Here is a 27,483-nt window from a genome sequence, read left to right on the forward strand (position 1 = left end):
GTGCAACAACCTGAGGAAGTAGAAGAATACGGGCCCTGAAAGTAAAAACTCTTCTACTTGCGAGACAATCATAAAAACATGTTTTTCACGAATTTAAGATGAAACACATTAGATATCGGTGTGTGGGTCCACATTCATTTTTTTTCTGAGCACCACAGATATGACGGCGCAGAAACCACGTGTTTTACGTAATAGAAAGCCAATCTTTCAATTTAACCCCTCCTCTCCGTCTATTCCTAACAGAGGTAATTCATGCAAACGTCTCCTTCCTTGCGCGCCGCACTTTCAGAGATGTCAGCAGCGTGGAGATGAAAAGACTTGAGCAAATTAACCCACAGAGGGAAGAAACACACACTCCGGGAATGCACGGACACACACCACAAGCCGGAACCTGGCTACCACAGAACCGCTGCGGTGCGGGACCTCATATGTGAGAAATCAAAACTGAGGCTGCTGTTACATGTCCTCGCCAAAGAATTGGCTTCATATGAGACGCGAATTGGACTTGATCCCGCCAGCAATGAGGCATTTCGCTGGGGCTATCGTTGCAGCAGTGTGTGCATAGGATGCATCCTCCCCTGGCTTTTGATGCTGTGCAGATCCACCCTCCTCTCTCCCCAGAGTGATGAACTAATAGGCAATGATTTTCTTCTCGGAAATCCGCCGTGGTTTCATGTCTTCACGTTAGTTGAGTTTGTTTACTGACGACCCGACCTCCTCCCGGTGCGACACATGCAATTTATAGAGTATTTTTTCTATTGTAGACTAGTTGAGGAGGCATTCTCCACACGGCAGAAAGAAGAAAACACACCATTATTCCGAAGTCTGACAGACACAGACTGTTTTGAATGAAAGCGCATAGGACTTGAATCTATAGCCCACTTATTTCTTTTTTTTTTTTTTTTATATGTTCCAACTGGTAGCCTTGTTCGGGAGAACTGATCCAATTGTGTTATTATGCAACCGCAAGGATCTCATCTATATCTGGGTGTTTAAGCCACTGGATTGCTCTTCGCCCAAATCAATGTGGTTTCTTTGGAACATTTTCAGCAAAGGAACGCATATGCTGCAGTGTCTTTGTGGCAAGAGTCTTAAGAAAACCAAGAATCCAAGTGGTAAGCTCATCACCATATTATGCATACTCCGTCTCTGTGTCAACCGGCGTGATGCCTGTGCGTGTGGGTATGTGAGAAAGAGTCTGGGTTAAATTCATGTTTTTTTTTTTTGTGTCTGTGTGAGTGTTGAGGAAATGCAATCATATTTATGCAGCTGGTGGATCATGCAGAAGGGGAAAGAGAGTGGAAAGGGAGGGAGTGAGGTGGGGGTAGAACTTATTCTGTGCAGTTACTACGTATCGGAGAGCCGAGGTTTGGGGGCGCAGCGCACAGATACACATAAAGCAACCCCCCCCCCCCCCCCCCCCCCCCCAACTCCCTGGCATCACCGACGCTGTGATCGCCTAACTTTTTAAATTACGCTTGCTTACTCTCGCTCTTTCTTTTTCCCTCTCTCTCTCTTACACATACATACAACTACGCAGGCAACACTACAAACACACATACACTGAGGCTAGATGCTCTCTCACAGGTTCAGTTCTTCTTTTCCCCCCCTGATTATTCCACCGTCGGGTTGACTGCAGCAGCATCTGCCCCCCCTTTGCCCTGCATCCCTGCTTTCGTAAATGAGCTCCACTCGCTGTGTTTCCTGCCAGTAGGAGACAGACGAGTCTTTCATGTCTGTCACTTTGCTATATACAGGCCAATATTCATCATGCGGGTGATTTTTGTGCAAGCACTTTGAGTCGATTTTGTGCGGAAGGAAAGCAGGTGGTTCAGAGGTGGGAACAAGGCACCATGCGGGAAATGAAACGCAACGGAGCCCCGCTGTTTTCTAACCCATTGCTTGAGCAGTCCATAATTTTTGGACTATGTCGTAATTGTCCATCAGGGCCCACAATGTTTCATATAGGTTTCAGGGACCACAGGAGCCGCTGTTTATCCCAACAGGCTGTTGAAAAGCAGCAGGCAGACAGCAACATCAACCTCATGCATCACATGTGGAGATGTTGTGCTGAGCAGCAGAACAGTTCCTTAAGACTGCAACTGCAGTACAGTAGATCAACAGCATCATCACACTGTAGTAGGGCTATGCCTCGATGACACTGCAGACGTGTTAAAACCATGAGTCTATACCCTTAAAACATGTTTTATGGTTGTGTGATTTTCTCCATCCTATCTAAAAACACATTGGTATTTATATATTAGGCTAATATAAAATCCAGCTCTCATGTGCATTTGCACCTCTTTAACGTATTCATTTTTTTTTCATTACAAGCACAAATTTAAATTTTTTTTTTAGGATTTTATGTGATAGGCCAACAAAAGTGGTTCATATTTGTAATGTAGAAAGAAAAGGACACCTGGTTGTGGAAAAGCTTAAAGAAGTATGCTTTAAAACAATTTTCAAAATCTGTCAACATCCCACAGAAGACTTATTTAAACCATCATCTGAAAATGGAAAGAGGATGGCACAACTGCACACGTACTAAGACATGGTCATCCAGCAAAACTGACAGGGTGTGGAAAGGGAGCATTAATGAGAGAATCAGCTACTGTAAGAGACCCATGATAACTGACTGGAGCTACAGAGATCCACAGCTCAGGTGGGAGATTCTGTTGACAGGACCACTACTAGTAACTAGAAAGATTTGCATTTCCTGCGAAAATGCAGTGTGAATGCTGTAAGCTGAATTTTTTAGCTGAAAGCTGGCAGAAACAAGCTGAAATTGACTGCAGAAAATCAGCTGAAATCTGATAAATTAGTAGAAATAGCAGAAACAGCTAAGAAAAACTGCCATCTGATCTGTTTAATCAGGTAGACTATTAGCTATAAAACAGTGTAACAAGGTGAAGTCACTTCAAAACTACTTGTTGACAGAGTTGTTGAAATGCAAGAACTGACAAAAACTTTAAAAAAGCAGGAAAGAGCTGCCCATAGATGAGCTGAAAAAGCATAGACTGAAGCAAAAATATAGCCTAAGAATTAGAAGTCAGTGCTAAAATACATTAAAAATAGCAAAGATTTCTGAAAAAATGAACTAACAACAAATGGTTGAAGGCAACTTCTGTTGCCACAGACCGTGGTTCAACCAGCTACTAAAGTTACTTTTGTCTGATACAAAAATTAGTTTGATGATTCAATTCAATTCAATTCAGTTTTATTTATATAGCGCCAATTCAACACATGTTGTCTCAAGACACTTCACAACAGTCAGGTACATACATTCCAATTAATCGTAACCATTGAACAGTGCAGTCAGAGTTAGTTATTTATTCAAATTGGATAAAAAGTTTTTCTATCTAAGGAAACCCAGCAGATTGCATCCAGTCAGTGACTTGCAGAATTCACTCCTCCCGGATGAGCATGTAGAGACAGTGGAGAGGAAAAACTCCCTTTTAACAGGAAGAAACCTCCAGCAGAACCAGGCTCAGTGTGAGCGGCCATCTGCCACGACCGACTGGGGGTTTGAGAGAACAGAGCAGAGACACAAAAAGAACACAGAAGCACTGATCCAGGAGTACTTTCTATGGGAAGGAAAAGTAAATGTTAATGGATGTAGCTCCTTTAGTCGTTTCACCTAGAAAGAAAGAACAGATAAACTCTGAGCCAGTTTTCAAGGTTAGAGTTTGAAAGAGAGCACATACAGTTAGTTACAGTTAAGCTCAGTCAATCGCCATGTCTAGGAGAGAGAAAGGGTTAAACACTAAAAGACAGGGCTATGTGGATAATCGGTAGAGGGTGAGCATTAAGTTGTTGCCAGCAGAAGCTCAGACGATTCCCCTCTCCAGAAAGGTGTCACAGGTAGACATGGAGCCAGGCCAGGTGTAGCTCCTAGGAAGAGAAAAGGGTCCCACTGATGGTCATTGTTATACTAAAAACCACAAGGATTGAGAAATGTCCCTCTGTCAGACTAATTATAACCATTGGAAAAGAGAAGGGGTCATACAGGTAGCAGAAATGGAGGGTGTGTTTGCACCTCAACCATAACTGAGCCGGTTTATGCTAAACCTGACTCCCCCTTACTCCAACCAACAGGGAGGGAGGAAGGCTCCCTCCCTGATAACCTAAGCCACTCTAACTATAAGCTTTATCAAAAAGGAAAGTTTTAAGCCTAGCCTTAAAAGTAGGCAGGGTGTCTGCCTCGCAGACCAAAACCAGGAGCTGGTTCCACAGGAGAGGAGCCTGATAACTAAAGGATCTGCCTCCCATTCTACTTCTAGAGAAACACAAAAACAAACAAGTGTTTTTCAGCTAAGAAAGAAGAGAGGAGAAACAGAAGCTAAAATGTGAACATTAGCATATTGGCTATCATTAGCATGAAGGCTGATATTAATTTAACCCATCTACCATGCAAAAGCAATGCATAAGCTAAAATCAGAATCAGAATCAGCTTTATTGCCAAGTTCGTGCATACAAACAAGGAATTTGACTCTGGTACACTTTGCTCTTTTGTTCTGTTTTTGCATTACAGAATATACAAATTTACAATTTACAATGTACAATATACAATGTACAATATACACATATCTAATAAAAGGTGCATTTGCAACATGTGTATGCTGTTGTTTTGTACTCTATTAAATGTTCATCAGAGAAACAGCCTGGGGGAAAAAACTGTCTCTGTGGCGGCTGGTTTTAGTGAACAGTGCTCTGTAGCGACAGCCTGAAGGTAAAACTCTATAAACAGTTTATGTGCAGGGTGTGTGGGGTATGCAGAGATTTTAGCAGCTCTTTTACTGACCCTAGACCTATATAAGTCCTGGATGGAGGGAAGATCAGCCCTGATGATTCTCTCTGCAGTCCTGATTATTCGTTGCAGTCTGGACCTGTCCTGTTTTGTGGATGAGCCAAACCACACTGAGATGGATGAAGACAGGACAGACTGAATGATGGCAGTGTAGAAGATCACCAGCAGCTCCTGTGGAAGGTTGAACTTCTTGAGTTGCCTCAGGAAGAACAGTCTCTGCTGGGCCTTCTTTCAAACAGTGTCTATGTGTGAAGACCATCTCAGGTCCTCAGAGATGGTGGTTCCTAAGAACCTGAAGTGGTCCACGGCCGATACAGTGTTGTTGAGGATGGTGAGGGGGGTGTATGGGGGTGGTGTTCTCCGAAGGTCCACCACCATTTCCACAGTCTTGAGTGGGTTCAGTTCAAGGTAGTTCTGACCGCACCAGTGTACCAGCCGATCCACCTGCTGTCTGTATAAAGACTCATCACCGTCCTGGATCAGTCCAATGACAGTGGTGTCATCTGCAAACTTAAGGAGTTTCACTGACGAGTCCGATGAGGTGCAGTCATTTGTGTACAGGGAGAAGAGGAGTGGGGATAGAACACACCCCTGGGGGGCACCAGTACTTATTTATCTGGTGCTGGTCCCCAGTCTCACCTGAGAAGATGCTGTCGGTCCGTCAGGAAGCTGTTGATCCACTGACAGGTGGAGGCTGGGACGTTGAGCTGGGTGAGCTTCTGGTGGAGGATGTCTGGTATGATGGTGTTGAAGGCTGAGCTGAAGTCTACAAACAGGATCCTGGCGTACGTCCCTGGGTGGTCGAGGTGTTGCAGGATGAAGTGTAGACCTAAGTTAACAGCATCATCTGCCGACCTGTTTGCTCGGTAAGCAAACTGCAGAGGGTCCAGCAGGGGGCCTGTGATGTCTTTCAGGTGCTTCAACACCAGCCGCTCAAAGGATTTCATGATCACAGACATCAGGGCTACAGGCCTATAGTCATTTAATCCTACGATGGTGGGTTTCTTAGGCACCGGGATGATGGTGGATCGTTTGAGGCAGGAGGGGACCTCACATTTCTCCAGTGACTTGTTGAAGATCCTTGTGAAGATCGGGGCGAGTTGATTTGCACAGGCTTTCAGGCATGACGGGGAGACGTTATCAGGTCCTCCAGCTTTCTTTGTTTTCATGCGCTGAAAGAGCCTGTTTACATCTTCCTCGGAGATCTTTAGTGCAGGCAGAGGATCTGAAGGTAGTGGGTTAGTTGCTTTATGGGAGGAATTTGTTCCTGAATGGGATGTGGAGGAGATGATTTGAGGTGTGAATGGCTTCTTGTCATGTCTGTTGTAGAAGCCATTCAGACGGTTGGCCAGGAGACGACTCTGTTCAGGATGGGTGGAGGGGCTCTTGTAGGCAGTCAGGTTTCTTAGACCGGTCCATACAGCTGAAGTGTCACCAGTAGAAAGGCTGTTCTTAAGCTTCTCACTATAGTTTCTCTTGGCTGCTTTGATCTCTTTTGTTAGTCTGTTCCTGGCCTGCTTGTACCGCGCCCAATCTCCACTGCTGTGAGCTTCTTCCCTTTCCCTGCGCAGATTCCTGAGGTGTGGAGTAAACCATGGCTTGTTATTGCCAAAGGTGCAGAAGGTTTTGGTCTGCACACACATGTCCTCACAGAAACTGATGTATGATGTCACCACATCATTTAGTTGGTTTAAGTCGGTGGCTGAAGTTTCAAAAACAGTCCAGTCTGTGCATTCAAAGCAGGCCTGTAGCATCTGCTTTGATTCCTCAGTCCACTTCTTAACAGTGTGAACCTTGGGTTTGGAAGCTCTTAGTCTGTGTCTGTAGGTTGGGATGAGGTGAATTATGCCAATGCTTACTACAGCCTATATTCAAAAGTCTATGAAATTGCCATTTAAAATTACTCACTCTTCAGCATCCACTCAATAATAATAATAATAATAATAAACTAGAACATTTCTGAAGAAATTTAGACAGAGCCAGCCTCTTGGTGCGTGCTTTTCGGACCAGAGCTGAAGGTTGTGGGGCTGAGGTACAAAACCAAAGCAACAGAACGGTGTGCATCACGATTGAGGGTAGAAGGTTAAGATGTCTATCTAGACCTATTCTTTTTTCACCAGTAATCATGCATTCTTGCATTGCTTTGGCAGTCGCCAATAAATAAAGAGTCCAGTATAGAGATGTGTAGTAATGGGTGCCACCAGGCAATGGCATGGGAGTCAGGCCACTCACTGTTCTCCCTTCATTGCTATGGTAGGCCCCAACTAAGGAATGTTGAGGCTTTTATTTTGTAAATATCAGTGAGTTTATTTTGAAAGAATAAAGTAGATCCATTTCCATCACAGAGTCCCAGCAATAGTGTTAAGACCAATGCTGCAATTATCGCTGTGTGAAATATGAAGACGTTTATTTTGTAGGGTATGTCTAGGTGTTGTTTTGAAAGTCCAGTATAGTTGTCCTTTTAGGTCTGGCGTACTTCCACTAGATATAAAGAACCTGCTTGCTATTCTAAAATCATTGTGTATGCTATTATCAGCTTAAAAAAATCTATACAAACTATGGAACGCTGAGGCTTTTATTTTGAAAGTTTCAGTAAGCCTTATTTCAAAAGACCAGCATAGTACCATTTCCAACAATGGGTGAACTCCAACAGTAGTGTAATGCCCAGTCCTGCAATGATATATAGTTTAAAATGTAAAGGGTTTTATTTTGTAGAGCATGTTTTGTCTTATTTTGAAAGTCCAGCAAGGCTGTCCTTTCAGGTCTGGGTTAGTTCCGTTATTTGTTCTAAAATCATTGTTGAGGCTTTTATTTGGAAAATTTTAGTAAGCCTTATTTTAAAGGGCTGACCCGGTCCTATTTCCTACACTGGATGAGCTCCAACATTAGTGTGAAGCCCAGTGCTGCAATTTTCTATAGTTTAAAATGTAAAGGTTTTTGTTTGGTAGAGTATGTTTTGTCTTATTTTGAAAATGTAGCAGGGTTGTCCTTTCAAGTCTGGGTTATTTCCATTAGTCATATAGACACGGCTGAAATAATTGTTTATGCTATTATCAGCTTTAAAAAAATCATTTGTAAATATGGAAGGTTGATGTTCAGTGTGAAAAAAAGGCATTTATTTTGTAGAGTATGTGTTGGTCTTATTTTGAAAGTCTAGTTTGGTTGTCAGCTATGACTGACTTATTGTGATCACTCATGGAAGCTTCTGGCCTGAGCTCAGCCTCAGAGCCACTCTCTGTCAGAGGTTACTTAAGTTCACTGACAGCTGTGTTCTGTTGCTATGGTAATTAATGAGCGCCCAACAGCTGCTGTTTCTCACTCATGCAGGACCACACTTTGTGTCTCATCATGGCCTGGCTTTATAACATGGTGGCACATGCTCCCGAACTACTGCCCATAACTCAGAAACCGTAAGGGCTATCAACGTCATTCTTGGACCGTTTTTCTGAGAACGGAAAGGGGAACGAGAATATTAATACATTTTTGTTGAAAATATAATAATAAATGCACAACACAAGGTGAAAAGAAAGGAAAAAAATGGAGAAAAACACAAAATGCCTGAACATGCTCTCAAACAACGTCTAATAACTCAGAAACTATAAGGGCTATCAATTTCATTCATGCACCGTATTAATCAGCAGGCCTTGCTGAACAATCGTGGAGCTTCTTAATTTTCTACAAAAATCTGTCTGGGAGGTGTGACCCTGTGAAAAAGTGGATAATTTTGACCATTTTTAACCTGAGTGAAGGTGAATTTTTCACTGTCAAACAAACCTACTTCACGAGGAAACGATAAAAGGTATCAAAAAAATATTTGGACCGTAGGTATCAGCGGGGATTGGTGAACAATCCTGGAGATTTTCATGTGTCTACATAAATCCGTGTAGGAGATGTCACAGTGTAGAAAAGTGGATAATTTAAAATTTTTTAAATTTCAAGCGATTTTGGAAAGGACTGATTTGGTACTCCTAAAAAAACCTTTTTTTATGACAAAATGACAAAAGGTATCAAAAAAGCCAGCCAGCAAGGTCTAAAGATAAATCTGCACAAGGCTCATGTCTCTACTACAACGGTTTACGAGAGGCGAAAACATGTGAGTTTAATGATTTTTTGCTCTGATTTTTCTGAAATTTTCTGAAATTTCCCATTCAGGGCGTGTTGACTTTGCATTGCTTAGGGGCATGTTGCTGTAAATCTGTTAGTCCCACATCAATGAGGGTGACATTTTCTGAATCGTGAAAGAGCATCCTACGTTTTGATGTATAATTTCTATAGGTAGAGTGAAAATTGAGCGAGTGAGGAGGGTTTGTTCGGTCTTTCTCTGGTTATTCAAAAACCTAGAGTGTACACTCTAGCAACTGCCAAATTCCGCCATTGGATTACATTATAAAATCGAAAACATCAAAAATCTTGTGTAAAATTTGAATCGCGATTGTTGAAGAACCGTAACAGATATGAAAAAGCTGAATTATTTGAAGATAGCTTAATGGCTTGTGAACATTTTAAAAGTTGAATGGGATTTCTAGCTGAAAGTAGGTAGAAATAGTCAGCTGTGAAAGAGCACAACGTTTTAGCTGAATTTTGCAGAATTTTTAAGATTTTCCATTCATTTCAATGGGCCAAAAAATGGCAGAAAAAGCTGAATATTTTAAAAAGTATAAAGGTATTACTGTCAAAAGTCATAGCCGTAATGTCCTAAATGAGCTGAACATTTTAAAAGTTGAATGGCTGAAATAGAACATAGATTGAAGGAGGAGATATGTGCCAAAAAAGTGTTAGATACATATAATAAAGAGAAACAGGATCTCAATACTGCCCTCAGCATTCACACAACTATACCACGCTACAAGTTTGGAAATCAGTGTGGTTTGTTCATTGACACTGACATCTAAAAAATAAAACACATTATGAAGTATTTAACTAACTGTGGATAAAGGCTCACAAAAAGTGGGGACAACAGAGTGTGTGGAACTTATTTCATGACTTATGGACTCTGTAGCCATGTTGGATGTTAGTGCTGGTCAAATCTTTAAAAGACATTTTTTAAATTTAACTAAAATAAGTTATGACTCTTTTCCAAAAAGTGGTGGAATGCTTTACCCACCTGGGTAAATATTAATCTATCATTTTTTTTGAAGTGGAGACATTAAAAACTATTCAAGTGTGGATTGTTGTGGAATTTTCTTATCAAAGTGGGTAGAAGTTGACTCATAACAAGAGAAAATCCGGACTTTGTCTCAATAAGTTTTATTCAAAGGCATTCAGCGTTTGAAGACCCTGACACTGAGGTTAGTCAGTGAAACAGAGCCACGAACAGAAATCACAAACAGTATTTATACTACAAATGAGGGTGTTATCTCAACTTCAAGGAGTTTTAGAAATATGGCCCCTAGACCCTCCCCGGGTCAGAGTTAACAAAGTTATTTATGAGGCCACCCATCTACCTTCCCTTGAAATATACACTTCAGGAAGGGTTAACCATAAAACTCTCCAGCATTTGAATTTAGAATCCATCTGCTAATAAAAACAGAACACTAATAAAACACAGAGGTCAGAGGTGAGAGGTAGATGGAAGGTCACCTGTGAGTGATACAACACAGAAACAAATGAGAGAGGTGAAGGGAATATCAGAGCATTTTAAAAGAATTTTCCATCACACTCCTTTCTTCTGATTACAAGATAATCACAAAACTAAAAGAAAATTCTACAAAACCATCACCCAAGGAAAAATGACCTCCACCAACCGGTTATCTGGAAAGAAAGTAGCTAGAGTATAAGCAGTATCAATAGGAACTGGTACCAAAAATGGTTGATCATTAATAGCACGTGGAATCAAACAACAAACATAGCAACTATCATTTCTTATCTTCCTCACGGTTTGATGCATCAGTTGCCACCAGACATTATCAGCATGATCATAGTAGTCAGAAAAGTGATGGATCTCTCTTCGAATCCGCTGATGAGTATTATTAGCACAATTCCTCAAATTAGCCTTACATTGTCTTTGCTGTACCTTTTCCCAAATGAACACAAGAGTTATAAAAATACTTGAAATACCAATCATTAGCATCAGAACAGACCATCTTCCATTTAACTGCATCGTGACCTTGAAGTGGAATGTCCTTTCTTCTGGTACTGAAAGCAAACAGTTTCTTTTTTTAAAGAAAACAAATTATAAACACAACTTAAAAAACAAAAAATCCTGCCGACTCTCCTGAGTGGCTTCAAGCTGCCCTGTTACCAGTCTGGTACAGGTGGGCGGTCGTAGGAAGCTCCTCTAGAAATATATTTAGAAACAGGAACTCTAACCTGCTTAAGAAATTAAGGAGAATAAGCATCGTGGCGCATATTTGACTGTCTCTCTGTTGCAGGCGTCACCAGTTCATCCAGAGAAAGGTTATGTGCAAATGTGTAGAGGTCTTCCCTGTATGTTTCCTATGTGTCTCTCATTGTGGTGTGTGTGCAGTGAGGCAAATGACCTTATGACTTCTAACTTTCAGGCAATGCGATGGCCTTAAGTAGATTCTGAAATAACGTTGCACTGCCCAAGGGATTATTGTGCCCTTGTAAGAACAGTGTTCTTCAACCACCTGTTCAATCACTCGCCAGTGATCAGCTTACAGTTCTTTATCTTGTGGTGGTCCGCTGTCCTCACACCTTTCAGGCCGTGGATGATCCATTTGGAAGATGACTTGTGTCCTGGAAGCCAGATGAAGCTGGAGGAGCTGGAGCTTTCCTGCAGCTTTCCTGCAGCTTTCCTGGGTGTCTAGTAGGATCTGATATGGGCCATTCCAGCGCCTGGACTTCCAGTGTTTTCTCCTAAATTCTCTGACCAGAATCCAGTCGCCAGGAATAAAGGACTGGAGGGTGGAAGTGGCTGTTTCTGGTAATGCAGCCTTCACTGTCTGTGAAACTTGAGAAAACACAGTGGACAGGTTTTGACAGTAAAACAACATCCTATCTCCACACAAAGATGTGGAAGAAAATTATCTTGGCAATATCCCCATGTCCAAATTAGGAGACCTGCCACACAGCACTTCAAAAGGACTGAGATTTGCCTGTGTCCTTTGTCTCAATCTCATATAAGTGAGAACAATAGGCAGAGCCTTCACAACACTTGGCTAACTTTCAATTCAAAGTCCCATTCTCAAACCTAAGTGCTTAACTACATGAACTTCATCAAAACATCCAACAAAATCCAAAGAATTGATCTTCTGACTTCACCTGATATACTAGCAATGACCATCAGCTAAATATTCTGAATATCAAAAATGTGACATGATGTTTGAGGAAGGTCTGATTACAGGTCAATATTTCATAGTTTCAGAATACCCAAAAAGAATTTCAAAAATGGTCTAATCTGTGGAGATGTAAAATTTCACAAAAAATCAACACCATAATTTCAGAGAGGTTTTCAGAATGTGGTCTTAGGGAGCTATGCACCATTTATATAAACAAAGTACAACGTCTCTCTCGCATTGTCACTAAGTCCTCACTGGAGGTATGAGCTACCCTTTTTCCCATGAGTGCTAAAACTTTTGGAACCCCATGTTACTTTATTCTGACATTCCCCTCTTCTGGCGCAGGGTCCAACCCATGCGACAATCCAGCAAAAAGTTTGTACAAAAATGTTTTAGTAACCAAGATCACATTACATAGAACCAAAGAAATGAATTCTGACATAACTATGTGTCACTATGAATTTAACGAAAGCAACATAAAGAAAATCCAGATGTTTTTAACTGCAATTCAGTTCCATCAACAACTAAACACAAACTTTAGTTATTCAGTTCATCAATGTCTCACTTAGAAATTAGTCACACATCATCCTAATTTGTCTTGTACAAAGATGAGTATTAGATTAATGGACATCTAATGTAATTCAGATGAATAAACCCTACAAATTGAATCAAATAAATAATTCCCACCAAGTATAAAGGCATGACTCTGATTCTTTATCAAAAATATATTCCTTACTTTTGCATATCTTGAACTGTCAGCTAGCTTAATGGTACCAGGGAAACTTTCAATCTAATAAATCACCAATGATTCTGCATGCAAAACTAATTCTTCAAACTAGTTTAAACTATTTCATTAACCTTTTAATAATAAAACACATAAATCTAAAAGTCATGCTACATCCTTAATCATTATACAAAAAAAAACATGTTATTAAGGCAACAATCACTACAAGCATTTTGACTCTATTGTCTCTTAAACAATGTTAAAACTTGGGAAGGGAGGTGCTGAGCGTTACCATGACAGCAAAGGCATGAACCAATCTAGTAGGTGGGCGGAGTCAGGCAGAACTAACCTCTGATTGACAGCCTATGGGCGGACCCCACAGTTTCTTCATTCCATCCCACATTAATGAAACTTAAACTACAAAAGTGTTAACATGCACCTACCTCAGAAACAAGCTGCTTCTTAATTCTCCTGAAAACTCAAAGTTTAATCAATCTGAGATTTAGAAACATTATTCCAAACATGGATTATTGTTTCATGCAACATATAATCAAACATTCATACCAACAAAACAAAGACAAAACATCAGAGACAGACAAATGGCCAAATTTGAAGCTTCAAGAATTCAAAGAAATTTTTAACAATCTCTTTTCAGAATATGTTTTCTCAACCATATCTTTTAATGCTATAATTGATCAATGTTGTTATGACAATCTTCAGGATCCTTTTTAAAAATGAGTGCACATAATCCAAAGAGATCTCAAAGTATTTAGAAGCACAGCAACAGTTTTCTCTTATATGAATCCAAATTTACTGATGCTGAAACCTTTTGCTAATTCTTTGTACTGTAACTCTATAATAATAACTACAATCCTGAGAGTTATTGTTATAGTTCTCTTTTTGTTTGGCTCAATTTGATCGCAGCTGCATTGCAGAATTTCAAGTTAAATGCAAAGAAGTATTTTTTATTTAATTCAATTCAAATTCAAAGATACTTTATTGATCCCCGAGGGGAAATTAGAAAAGTCAGCATTGACATTTTTATGTTATACCCAAACTAAACAAAACTGCAGTGTTTGACTTAATCATAAATTAAGATAAGAAGCTTGTCTCCAAACTGGACTTTTTCCCACATAATGTTTCAAAAAAGAACAAACATCATTTTCTTTAATTTCGCTATTTAAATTTTGAGAGTTGGGGAGAACTTATCACTAGAACCCCTCTTTAATAATCCAATGGTGATAAATGTTCCAATATTTTATCTCTTAGTAATCTGAAATCACCTTGTGTACCTTTGTACTCATATGTATTCCTTTAATCTTTAAACCCTAAGAAATCAAACAAGGAGACTTGAGTTTGAGCCGACCATCCTCTTACTGTTAAGAGAGCCTTTATTTCTTTTCTTTTCCTAAAATAAAGGATTTTACTTGTCTTTATTCCGTTATACAAGTCCTAACCTTGGTTCCAAAACTAAACTCTTCAACCCCAATCTGTGTTCCCCAGAGTAGAAATTTTGAGTATTATTGCATTTCAAAGCCACCAAATGACTGGAACTCATCATTGGCTTAGATCTATTTTAATAAGTAATCAGCCTACCTTTAATTAAATATTATAATTTCATGGACCCAAAATCTATGGCTTACAGGCTTCAGGAGTCCAGGAACCACAAGTTGAGTACTACTGCATTGAACAATGGTGTTAACTTTCTGCAGAGATTGAAGGATTGGCTAAATATATTATTTCTGCTTGGACAATAATCAGATTTAAAATTATTAGTTCACAGCTCCTAATTTACCTCAGATCATATTTGCTCCTATCCCAGTTCATAAGAAGCTTCAGACAAACATTATGCTAAAAAAAACCAAGAACAAAACAAACAAAAACCAGATCTGTTTTAAAATAAAGAAAAAGCATGCTTAAAAACTTGGTACTGTGGTGGAAAATAACTCCACGGTTCTGAAGGCCTTTTCATGCAGAGTCTTTTAGGAAGCATGAGATTAGTTTAATTTTTGTGTGGTACCACTGTCCAATCAAATTCTTTCTAAATAACCCAATTTTTCATACTCATTTTAAAGGTTTGTTTTACCAAGGGAAATATGTTTAACAAAACCAATTACTCTCAAAAGTTTTAAAAGTTTTTAGCTGGTGATATCTTAGAAAACAACAAGTGTTTTAATATTTCTGTGCAACACAGAACTGATCAGGTGTCCTTTCCTTCTCCAAAGGGAGAAAAAAGAACCTGCAGAACCAAACCTTTCATAGTTTTTTGTCAGGACCTGATATAAGGTACAGTGTAAATCAACACGCTGCATGAATCAGAAGAGGGAAGGAAAAACTAATATAACCTCTTCCCAGCAGCTGCTGTGAAAAACAATGAATTTGTACTTTCCATAAGCGTCAGTTAACACTTGCGGACAAAAACTGCACCAAACTGTAAGTACTGTGTCAGAGACTGTATGAAGACCATCTGCAGTAGAACTAAGACTGTTTTAATGAGGTCTCTACCCATTAGATTTATGGGATACAAACTCTGACAACAGAAAATAATATCTGAAGGAGAAACCCATCAGGTTTTACGCATTCGCTGGGTTTTAAAAATACTCCTTCATGAGATCTGTCCTGAGAATAACATAGAAACACTTGGTTACTGCTGAGTTTTGGAGATGTTGTAACTTCCTCTGCTTTTAATAACTTTTAATAACTAGAATAATTGACCCTGAATATTCCACGACGAAAGAGAACTTGTTTCTCTAAAATAATTAACTGGAAAGTATCAAATGAGTCAAGTTATCACCCTTTTAAAGATACTTTTCTAACCCTAAAATAATATTTTAACCCGCTATATCTGTCAACGTCAAGCAAGCGTCACATGAGCAGCGGTTAATAAGCGTTCTTCATTGCAGAAAATAGGAAAAGATTTATGCAAATGTGTGTGTTTGTACGTTACCCCCATCAGTTTCTTAATCGCTCCAGAGTCAGACTATCAGGCACACGGTCCTCTATCAGTCCAAAAAAACAACCAGGCCCTTCCCCGGTCTGTTGGTGAGACATTCAATCATTCTTTGTCCACTTTAACTTCTCCAGGAGGGAGAAAGAAGAAACTTTGCTCCGGTTTCTCTTCTGCCCGCATAAGATGTGCTTTCAATATAAATCCAGTGTATCACTCTTCTGGCTCTTGCAAACAGCATGGATCGTTGTCCATCTCAGTGGGTCCAGACTTCTTCTGAGTTTTGTTTTTTTTTTCTTGTAGAAAGTCACACTGCGATTTTCAACATGCAGGAAGGCAGATCTCTCTCTTTCAGGCCGTGCTGGAGAAGCGTCTCTGGTGGAGTAGCCATGGAGAAGGGCAGGTTTCTAAGGTCCAGACTCAAAAACGCAGATGTTGAACTTAAATCCCATATATGTGTGTATTTGTGTGTGAGAGAGGCAAAAGAAAAGTTTAGTATAGGTTCAGATTTTGTACAAATACATATTATCAGTCAGTCAGTCAGTTGTCCCCCTGCCTGTCACTTCCTTCCACAACATGAACTATAATCCTTTCTAAAACAACTTTCTTTTCGCATCTCTAATGTCCCTTTTCAATTTTACCTTCTTTTCCGACTGATCGCAATATTTAAGACAAACAAAACTTCCTTCAGGAAAGTTTGAACTCTTTAACCCCTTAATTGATGCACTCTGTGCTTTTTAATCTTTTCTTATGTTTTTTTATTTATTTTTCCATCAACTGTTTTACTTGAAACTTTTTAAACTATTTAACTTATTTACACTCAAACGTCCACGCTGTGAAAAACCAAACTTATCTTCCAAATTAAAGCACATTTAACACAATCATCCCCACTTTTTCCTTTCATTATTTTATAAATCAGAGTCTGAAGAAGGAGGAGACACCCCTGATGCCTCAAGGTTCCGGAACCATTTTTTTTTACCTGTTCAGCGGCACGTCTGCCCACTGGCTTTTCTCCTTTATGAGGTGTAGAAAATTGCTAAAAACCACCCGCAAAACCCTGTGTTTTGCTTTATCTTATTGTTACCAATAAGAACCTCCCTGCAATTCCTTTTGCAGGGTAACCGGGCCCTCAGCTGATGTCCTCCCTCTCGCAACTCTGGAACCTAATTAATTAGTTAGGAGATGATGGTTAATGTGTAATAAAAATAATAATATACATTATATCATACAGAGCAACTTCTCACCCAGATATATTTGAAGACAAATTGTTCGGATCTAATCAGCCAGACGCCGCAGGCGGGCATGAGGACTCCACTACCGTAATATGGAGGTGGACTGAGAACAACTCTCAGGCTGGCCAGGCGTCCGTGTCCCATCCTGCGGTCTCCTCTGGCACGTTAGATCCTGTTCGTGACGCTAAAATTGTTGTGGAATTTTCTTATCAAAGTGGGTAGAAGTTGACTCATAACAAGAGAAAATCCGGACTTTGTCTCAATAAGTTTTATTCAAAGGCATTCAGCGTTTGAAGACCCTGACACTGAGGTTAGTCAGTGAAACAGAGCCACGAACAGAAATCACAAACAGTATTTATACTACAAATGAGGGTGTTATCTCAACTTCAAGGAGTTTTAGAAATATGGCCCCTAGACCCTCCCCGGGTCAGAGTTAACAAAGTTATTTATGAGGCCACCCATCTACCTTCCCTTGAAATATACACTTCAGGAAGGGTTAACCATAAAACTCTCCAGCATTTGAATTTAGAATCCATCTGCTAATAAAAACAGAACACTAATAAAACACAGAGGTCAGAGGTGAGAGGTAGATGGAAGGTCACCTGTGAGTGATACAACACAGAAACAAATGAGAGAGGTGAAGGGAATATCAGAGCATTTTAAAAGAATTTTCCATCACAGGATAAATTTAACAGGACAAGTTATGGAGCAAAATGCATTGCTTCATCTCTTATTAGACGCTGGTCTTCCTACTCTGTCTTGACAGTGAGTGATAGGCTAGACTCGATACTAGCTTAAATCCTAAAGGGGTAATTCAGAGTTTATGAATTCATGTGGTCATTATCAGTAATACTTTTACCTTTAGTAGAAATATGTCATTTAGCTGTAAGTTTGTAAAAAAGTGAAAAACCCCTCAGAGCAGTGTAAGTCAGCTGGTCAGAAAACAAATAAAATTCAAACTACTTCTTTAGCACATGGAAACTTAACTACTTAGTCTGATTATTAAGACCAACTCTAATAGGCAGTCGTGATTCTTGCATAATTGTTGCCCTGGGTGAGCCTCTCTTTTTGCACCCCTCTGTCCACACAAATAACACACAATTTTAACTATGTAATCTATCAGAAATATTTAAAACTAAGATAAAGTAACTGTTCCATACTAGTCTTGTGCTGTACAAAAATATTTTTTTAGATGACCCAACTATACCTGTATATATTTTGAATTTCTAACAAGGAATTATCAAATGTGTGCTAAATTGTAAGTGAAACAGCCATTTATTTTGTATCCCCTTGGAAGCTGTGGATTTGACTCCAACTTTAACATTATTAGCCATTCTTACAGTGCTTACACCATGCAAAAAACAGAGGGTGCTGCTTCCCATTGACTGGACATGCACTTAAACAAAAGAAAACTTGTTTGGATTCAACTGACATTATTTCTTTTTTGAGTGCTAATGGTTCTCCCAAGGCCATGCCGCCCTGGTCAGAGAGCCATATCAAACACCACAACCGACTGACGAACTGACTGAGTGCTGCTCTTTGGAAAAGCTGTGCTGGGATACTACTTCCTTTGCTTGGGCTCAATACATTGTGGACAATCAATTAAAGCTAACACTAAACTGTCAGTAGACTGAAATCGGAAGCTTTGACTTTCAAAGTAAGAATAACCAATATTTACTCCACAGAGGATTTTCACTGACTTGTAAATTGATGATGTGGACACAAAACCATTTTTATAGAAGCAGCAGATGGAGCTTTTAGTTTATTTCAAAATTATCTAGGCTAGAATATAGCCTGTCAGTGGGGGGTTGTGGTGTTTCAAACAGCTTCATAACTCCAAACCTATTAAATTGCACAGTCAGAGTAAATACACAAGCAATTAGTTTTAGTTCTAACAAGATTTTTAAAAAAGTATTGGAAAGTATAATTATCTTTTTTATCCTTAGGACAGTGAAACTTCAGTGAGGCCCTCTGACTTCATGGACAACTGTTTCTAATATTCTTCTCACCATACTTGAGCTGCAAAGGCCTAAATAGAGTATTTTTAGTAACATGGGTGAGATAACACAATATGATTATATATGTCCTAGCACTTTGTATATGTTTGGAGCGACAAGTCATCCAACCAACAGTAGATCTGTTGCTCTGTTAAAGCATATTTTGATTCATTTTTTAGCATTAACCCTTTATTAGTAGGGCTCATAAATCTCAGCATCAGACATCTTCACTAGGCAAAATTTGCCCTATATTTTTGCTAATTACTTTAAAAATCTTTCACTTAGCAAAGACATCTCTTGTCCACAGCCCATTTCAGGTAACCCTAAATATTTTCTGTCAGATTCAGTTCTGGACTCTGGCTAGGTAATTTCAAAACCTTAATTTTATTCTTGAGAAGCTACTGTTTTGATGATTTGAATGCATGCCTGGACTAATTGGGATATTGGAAAGTTTAGGGAGGAACAATACTTTATAAATTTTTATGAATCAGGAAAACGACTTTTTGTAAGTTTTGTCAGTACATGATTGACTGGACACTTAACAATACAAGTGATGGCCACTTGCAGTCAAGAGGTCATATCAGAAACAGGGGGAAGAAGCAAGCTATCAAGAGCCATTCACGCCTGCACACTTATGAACTCAGTAAATCAGTCAAAGCGAGGCATGGGTTTATAGAAGATTTTGTTGCTATGTGCAAAATCATATATTCCTTTAGAACAACTGTAAAAGCTTTGTCCATTTTTGGTTAAACACTGCAAAGGAAAGGGGCCGAACACAAAAGCTAAACACAAAAAGACTGGCAATCATGTACTTCAGTGGAGATGCCTGTGACAGATAAAAGAAAAAAATGAACACAGGTCCTGTTTATTATTCAACTGTGCACAAGGATTTACTGTTTGCAGGTTTTATGTTTCGTAATGAGGCTATGTATTTGTGTTAAGATAAACTTTATATACTTTTTAAAAGAAAACTTCCTTTTTATTGGAAAATACTTGATAGTTTTTGCACTTGAAAAATGGTATTATTGTTCTTTTAAAAAAATGATGAGAAAGCACGTTAAATACCTTGCCAAAGCGCTTAATGTTATACTGAACTACCGCATTTTGTTATATTTGTGAAAGTTCAATAACAATTGTTTAATGTAGAATTCTTTAGCTATTGATTTGTTTAATTATTTTTCACTCACTTCATAATTACTCACTTTTTTGGTCACAAAATATGATTAAAATGGAAAAAGTGGAATTCAAAAAATAAAAATGGAAAAAGTGTATTTTGGTAAAAATAAAAACAGAATTTGGAAAATAATAAAACAGATTTCATAGGGCTCTAGTTTTGGGCCAACACTGACTGATATTTGGTACTGTTCATAATGGTCAGAGGAAGTAAAGATTGGATTTGACCTATATAACAAGAACAATGTTTGAAGGAAAGGTTCACCATCTTGAGATAAATTTCAGCTCTGTTTGAAGAAAAGTAACCCCAGAGGATGATTCTTTCATCACCATTTTTCACTTCTCATATGGGGCTTTTTTAATGATTTGCCATGTTGTTTTTTTTAATCAAACATACCCTTTGAGCTAGCTGTTTTTGACCAAAAAGTTCAGCTTTATCAGACCACACCTTCCACAAGAATTTGGGAGATTTAAGCTGAGCCTGGATGTTTTCTTAGAACAGACATATAAGGAAAACAGGACATTGTTGTCGTGTTTTCTTTGTCTAGAGTGTAACTCGTAGCAAGAATAAATTACTGTAGCACCTTCAGTGCTGCCATTGGCCCCTTGACAGCCCCTCTAATCAGATTGTGTCTTGTGTTGCCATCAGTGGAGAAACCTCCTGGGATATATTAAACATCAACTTTGGCAGCAATTGTTTTGGCAATATTTTGGCCGCAAAGGTTTTCTGTTGCATGCAGGTAAAATGGGCAAGTGTATGGATTTAAGCAAGTCTGACAAAGTCCAAACTGGAATTGCTACCAAAACTATAGTTCTTGTGGGATGTTCCTAATATGCAGTGGTTTAAATCTCTCAAAAGGGGTCCAAGAAGGAGCAGTGGTAGAGCAGTGACAGGGCCTTGGGCTGCTAAAGCTCTTTGATGCATGTGAGGCATGAAGGCTGGCCCATGTGGTCTAATCCAACATACAAACAACTACAGCTGAAATTGCTGAAAAAGTTAGTGCTAGTTCTGGTAGACAAATGTCAGAATACACAGTGTATCGGTGTTTGTTGTGTATGGGAGTGCAGAGCTGCAGACCAATTAGGGGTCCATTTTGACCACTGTTTACTACTAAAAACACCAGCAATGGGCATGTGAGCATCAGAACTGGATCACGAGCAACAAGAATATCTGTATGATGCTTTGGGCAATGCTCCATTGGGAAATCTTTGATCCTCTCATCCATGTGAATTTTACTTTGACATATATCACCCACCTAGGCTCGGTTCCCTTTCATAGAAACAGTATTTCCTGTTGTGGCCTCTTTCAGCAGGATAATGAACCCTGCCACAAAGCAAAAATGGTTCAGAAAAATATTTTAGGAGCACACCAACGAATTTGGGGTGTTAATCCAAATGACTATCAATGGGATGTGCTGCACAAACTAGTCTAATTCATGGAGGTCCCACCTAACAACTTACATGACTTAAAAGGTCTGCTGCTAGCATCTTGGTATTTTATACCACAACACACCCTCGTGGGTCTCATGGAGACCCTGCCTCTATGGGTTAGAGTGGTATTTTGCTGCAAAAATGTGACCAACACATGACTAGCGAGGTGGCGATAATGTTCTGCCTGATTGGTGTATCAACTAATGCCATGCACAGCATGATGAATAGGTTATGCTATTCTGCAGAGAAACGCTACAGTTTGATATGCACAACATTTTGGATGAACTCACAAACACTGAATGAATTGGCAAATCTCTCTTTGAAAAATTTTCTGTACAACTGTGTACTTATTATCTATTTTGGCATATTGGTTTGATATAAATTCACTATGCTTCACGGTTACTGACATTTTGGTATTCCACAGCAATGTTACGTTTTCCAGCAAGACTGTTGTTTAATTTTTCTTATCTTGTTCTTAGACTTGATAGTTTAACCTACCCCCTATGTTCACTATAGCATGAGTACATGTCTCAGAGTACTTCATTAAGTCGATTAAGTGAAGAACCAGCTGAGGGAAAATATGAAATTACAGTTTCACCCTGCAGCTTTTATAGCAATGGCAACTGTGCCAATGTCAGCACAGATGCCATTGTGACACTTAATGTCAGAGAATAGCACACTCTGTGGTTATGAATGACAGTGATTTATTGAGAGGTTTTACTGCAAATGTCAGAGGAAAAAGTTAATTGTGAGGCTGTTACATAATGAGGCCAATCTTTGACTCGTACTCATTGACAAAGCACAGGTTGGGATGCTGTAAAACATAGATGTTAAACAGACAGTTTCTCGAAAGAGCAGACTTGCACTGAACGTGTGAAATCAGTGGGTGGCTTTCTCAAACTTGCGCAGCAGTGGCTCTGTGACAGAGAAGTGAAAGTACAAGTCACAAAACACTCAGAACTTCTTCTGATAGTGGGTGAAAGAATTCCAAATTAAGTCGACTCAGAATGCTGGAGCTTTGGTTTGACGTCCTTGATTGCACACACAACACTAAGTTGTTTGCTGTGGCCTCACTACTGTAAACCTGGCACAGGACAGGATGAGATTCTGACTTATAGTATAGTCATTTTCAGCAGAAATATCTCAGGTTCACATTTTTACTTCATTAAAATAAACATGCACGGGCTGCACGGTGGCCCAGAAGGTCCTGGTTTCAATTCCCGTCTGGGGGTCTTTCTGCATGGAGTTTGCATGTTCTCCCCGTGCATGCATGGGTTCTCACCGGGTACTCCGGCTTCCTCCCACAGTCCAAAGACATGTCTGTTAGGTTAATTGGTCTCTCTAAATTGCCCTTAGGTTTATGAATGAGTGTGTGCATGGTTGTTTGTGTGTTGCCCTGCGATGGACTGGCGACCTGTCCAGGGTGTACCCTGCCTCTCGCCCATAGACTGCTGGAGATAGGCACCAGCTTCCCCGTGACCCACTATGGAATAAGCGGTAGAAAATGACTGACTGACTGACTAAAATAAACGCAAAAATATGAAGAGACATACATATACCTCTTAAGTAAATTGGAATATATGTTCCAATGAGGCTCATTTGTCAGATTAAAAGTACCTTTTTAAAATAACAACTTTAAGGCTGATGTTAAACATACTTTTAATTAAGCCACATTTCTGTATTAAAAATGTTTTTCTTATTGGTCTGATGTATATTAATCTTCTAAGAAATTAAATGTCATGTTTTCCTTAGCTGTAAGTGGAAAATCATCATAATTTACAAAAAAAAACAAACACTTGAAAAACACAAGTCTGTGTCTTTACTGGCTTGAGGATGGGTTGTAGGTCTGAAGAAAAACAGGCAGGAAACCAGAGTGTCACGCGTTTGTGATCAACTCAAAAACAGTAAACTTCTCATCCGTCCAAAACAGGGAAATATGAGGAACCATTGCAGTAGACTGAAAAACAAGGGGGCTCCTTGGAAATAAAATCTCTGTGGGCCTTCACCTGCGCATGGCTGTGTCTAACGGTCTTCGATCGGGATATGACTCTTCTGATCTTCTTGTATCAAACAGATTTCCAGCTTTCAAGCTCTTCAGGGAATGGCCAGTGTGGAGGAAAAGTAAACCCACCCGCAAGCCTCAATTCTCCAGATATTGCGCCGTTATGGCGTAGCGCTTCACTATGGCAGGGACAGGGCGGTTTGTTTCATTAGCTTTTTATAACATGATGACGTCAGCTTCGATGTCCATAGATGCGATGAATGCTGAGCTGCGCATGTTGAACTGCTCAGCCCAGTCGGTCTATCTGACCAAAATGGATGACACCAACAATATGCATGCATGACACTTGACATATAATAATATCTTACCAAATACTGAATCAAAGCAGCCTTTTGTGATTGCATTGATGGAGAGATGGATATTGTGATGACAATTGTGATTCCATTTATTGTGGAGCTCACGGTTTAACAGAATATCCAGATTGGAAGGTGAGACAATATACAATATTAGGTTTCAAAGAAGAAGGCGAGACAAGATTTTAGCAGTATTTAATTCTCATTTTCATGTGCTTTTAAATATATGGTAAACGTTTCATGAATCTAAAACTTTGTTTTTATGAATCTCTGTTAATTTGATGTTACAATCCTTGGGTGTTTGGGTTTTGGTTTTCATTTGTGCTTTGGTCATTTCCTTGTTGTTTATTTATGTTCTATAGGTCTTGCCATATTCAGTTCATTTCTCTGTGTTCATTGTTATTAGTAACTTGTTTACATATTAGTTCATTCCTTTATGTTTGGTTTCTTAGTTTATTCTTGTGCTCTATTTTTTGTGGATTTGGATTTATTTCTCTTAGATCAGTGTTGGTCTTTTCCCCTTGGTTGGTAGTTTCTTGTGTCTTAGTTCAGCTCTGTTTGTGTGTATTATACTTCCTCCCTCAGCTTCCCTGGTTTCATTCTGCCACAGCTGTTCCTTATCTCCTCTTATAAGCTCATCTGGTTGCTTTGTCATTTTCCACACTTGCTCAGTATTTAAGCGCCTGGTTTTTTATTGTTCGTGGTTGGATTTTTAGTTTACTCTGGCTTTAGTCCACAACCTCCTCTTCCTGTGATTCTCCATGTAAGTTCTACTTTTATTCATCATTAAAGAACTTTGTTTTGCCACAATCAGTCTCCACACTTGGATCCCTTATAAAGATTTGCTGAAGTTGTGACTTAAGGGCAAATAATCTTAGCCCTATAACTATAACTTCTTTTATTTTCACATTTATTCAATAATAGTCTGGTAACAACATATAGCTATATATAAATTAAGAACAATGGTGTGTGATGGAGATTAGGGTCTCCATCCCTATAATTGATTATTGATGTTATTCATTGATACTATTTATTGATATTATATGTGTGTATAGACTAAATGCTGTTTGTTTAGTTCATTTCAGTTATAGGGACATTTCGTTAATACATTCTTTCAGGCAGGGGGACTGGCCATCTTTCTGTGACAGGGGGAATGTGGGGAAATGTCACGTTAATTGTTGAGTCTCACGACAGGTGTGTCTCCTGGGTGGAGTGGAGCATACCATTATCAACTAGGAAGGGAAAAGCTCTGCAGAGTTAGATTAAGTTAGTTAGATTGATTGTAGATTAGTTTAGTCTCATGATTTGCATGTATGTAATGTTTATTAATATTATTTATTGTTTGTGTTCGGTGGGGTGAATTATTGTGTATTGTTTCTTGTTTTATTTTGTCACCCCTTCAACTGGTATGAGTTGGAACTACCTTAAGGTAGAAAGCCAGCTTCTGTAATTACTACAGGTGTGTTGAACATGTGATTGGCAGTTTGGAATAAACGCCATCTCAAACTGCATCCTGAGCCTCGTCTCTTTCCTCGCACGAAAAGCAAACCGCCGGTCATGGTGACATGGTGCATATCAATAAAAGCAAAGTGTGATCATGCATTGTTTTTTAAGAAATACATTTTAAATATAAACTTGAACTCATCATACCCAGGCTATGTCCAGGTTTCGCGTTTGTGCTGTGTTTTCTCTCTCCTACAGGGTGTGACAGACAGGTGCAGCTGCAACAAGTGTTTCTCATTTAAGACCAATCACCGGGGCTACATAAGTAGCTGGAACTTGGAGGAAGGCGTCAGCTCGTTGTCTCTGCCAGCGTGGTAACCTGACCATATTTTGCAGTTCTCCGCATTTCCTAAAGCCTGCTCTAATCAAGTTTCTTGTCCTGCTTTGCAGATCTGATCATTGTGTGAAAGTGTCCTGGATTCCAAGCTTCTGTTCTCTCTATTCATGCTCAGGCAAGTGTTGGAAATAACTCCCTGCCGCTCCAGCCTTGAATCTGCCTTTCTTTCTTACCTCCAGCCTCGCAGCTCTGAAATCACCTTGTGGAAACACCAAACTACTGCTCACCTGCCTGTTACAGGGTGCCACTTCCCACCAGGGCATATTACTTGGACAGTATCATTCACTTATCCAGTCCCTAACTCAGCCACAAACCGATATCAAGCAAACAGCCAATTTCATTGCTCACCAGGTTCAAGATGTTGTTTCCAGGTTTTCACGTCCTCCTGTTAACCGTGTTACATCTGTTTTTTTTCTTCAGCCCAGCCCTCCAAAAGCCCCGTCTAGATGTTGGCCATGAAATAATTTCACCTCGTCCCGAACCGTTCTCTGGGGACCTCAAAAAATGCAGGCGGTTCTCCCTGTAATGTAACCTTGTCTCCCCGTTTTTTTCCGGACTACACAAGCAAGATCTCATACATCATTGGTATACTCAGGCATTAAGGTGTGCTGAAGCTATCATTGATGAAACAACTATTCTGTTCTATTCATTTCAAGATTTTCTGGATTTATTCAGAAAATCTTGAAATGTGAAAACAAGACCGGGTTGTTTCTGCCTGCGCCACATGCGCCAGAAACAAATGTTCTTACAGACCTCCTGCTGGCTTGTTACAACCCCTATCCATACCAAATTGCCATTGGTCTCACATTGCTTTATATTTTGTCACCGGTCTGACTTCATCCAAAAACAAAACTGTTATTTTATCCAGCACTGTTTCTCTGAAACCTGTCATTTATTGGCTCTTTCAAAACTCCATTCTGCTGCTGAAACCACTAAGCTCCACATAAATTATGTGTTCAGGCTCCAGGGTATCCCTTTGGAAATTGTTTCCGACAGAAGACCCAAGTTCAATTACAAGTGTGGCGAGATTTCTGCTCAGCCCTAGGTGTAAAATCTCAAATTTCCTCTGGTTTCCACCCCCAAAACAATGTCCAATGTGAAGGAGCACTAACAATACCACTTCTTGGAGCAAACATCTCATGGGGGTTGAATATAGCCATGTTTCAGGAGCATCCAGTCTATCATCATTGGATGGTTGGTAGCCTAGTGAGGCTACCATCCCTTCCTCTTTCCCTGACTCTATCCTTCCGCCTGTAAGAACCCATCTTCTCCACTGTCAGCGAATCTGGAATCAAACCAAAACTGCTCTGTAATGAACCTCCCATCAATACAAGGAATATGTTGGCAGAAGGACACCTGATCCCACCTACTCGGAGATCACCTCGTGGAAACACCAAACCATTGCTCACCTGCCTGTCCATCCTCCAACACCACGTGCTCAGCTGAAGCACTGCCTCTTAAGGATCACGAAGGGAGAATGTCAGTACTGTGAATTCTGTGCTGCTACTCCTGCCAAAAGCGGCCTCTGCGGGGAAGACTTACCACCTCCAACAAGCCATCATCCACCACCAACAGTAAGCTTACCTCAGTCCTATCCTGCACTACTCCCCATATGTTCCTCCGAACAACAATAACCTCTCTCAACTCCTCTTCAGTGCCAGTCTAGAGCCCTCCGGCTGATCCAGTCCGAGTTCAGTTTCATTCTGGTTGTGTTACAAATAAACTGGTAAAACTAC

General features: G+C 39.7%; 1 long non-coding RNA gene across 1 annotated transcript; it reads left to right on the forward strand.

Annotated features, from left to right (window-relative positions):
- Positions 1–27,483, forward strand: LOC124871153. Its single transcript, XR_007038963.1, has 3 exons — positions 1–1,115; positions 25,609–25,724; positions 25,801–27,483. It is a non-coding gene; the product is annotated as an uncharacterized LOC124871153 (long non-coding RNA).

The sequence above is a fragment of the Girardinichthys multiradiatus genome, chromosome 7, assembly GCF_021462225.1.
Source record: "Girardinichthys multiradiatus isolate DD_20200921_A chromosome 7, DD_fGirMul_XY1, whole genome shotgun sequence".
In the NCBI taxonomy this organism is placed as follows: Eukaryota; Metazoa; Chordata; class Actinopteri; order Cyprinodontiformes; family Goodeidae; genus Girardinichthys; species Girardinichthys multiradiatus.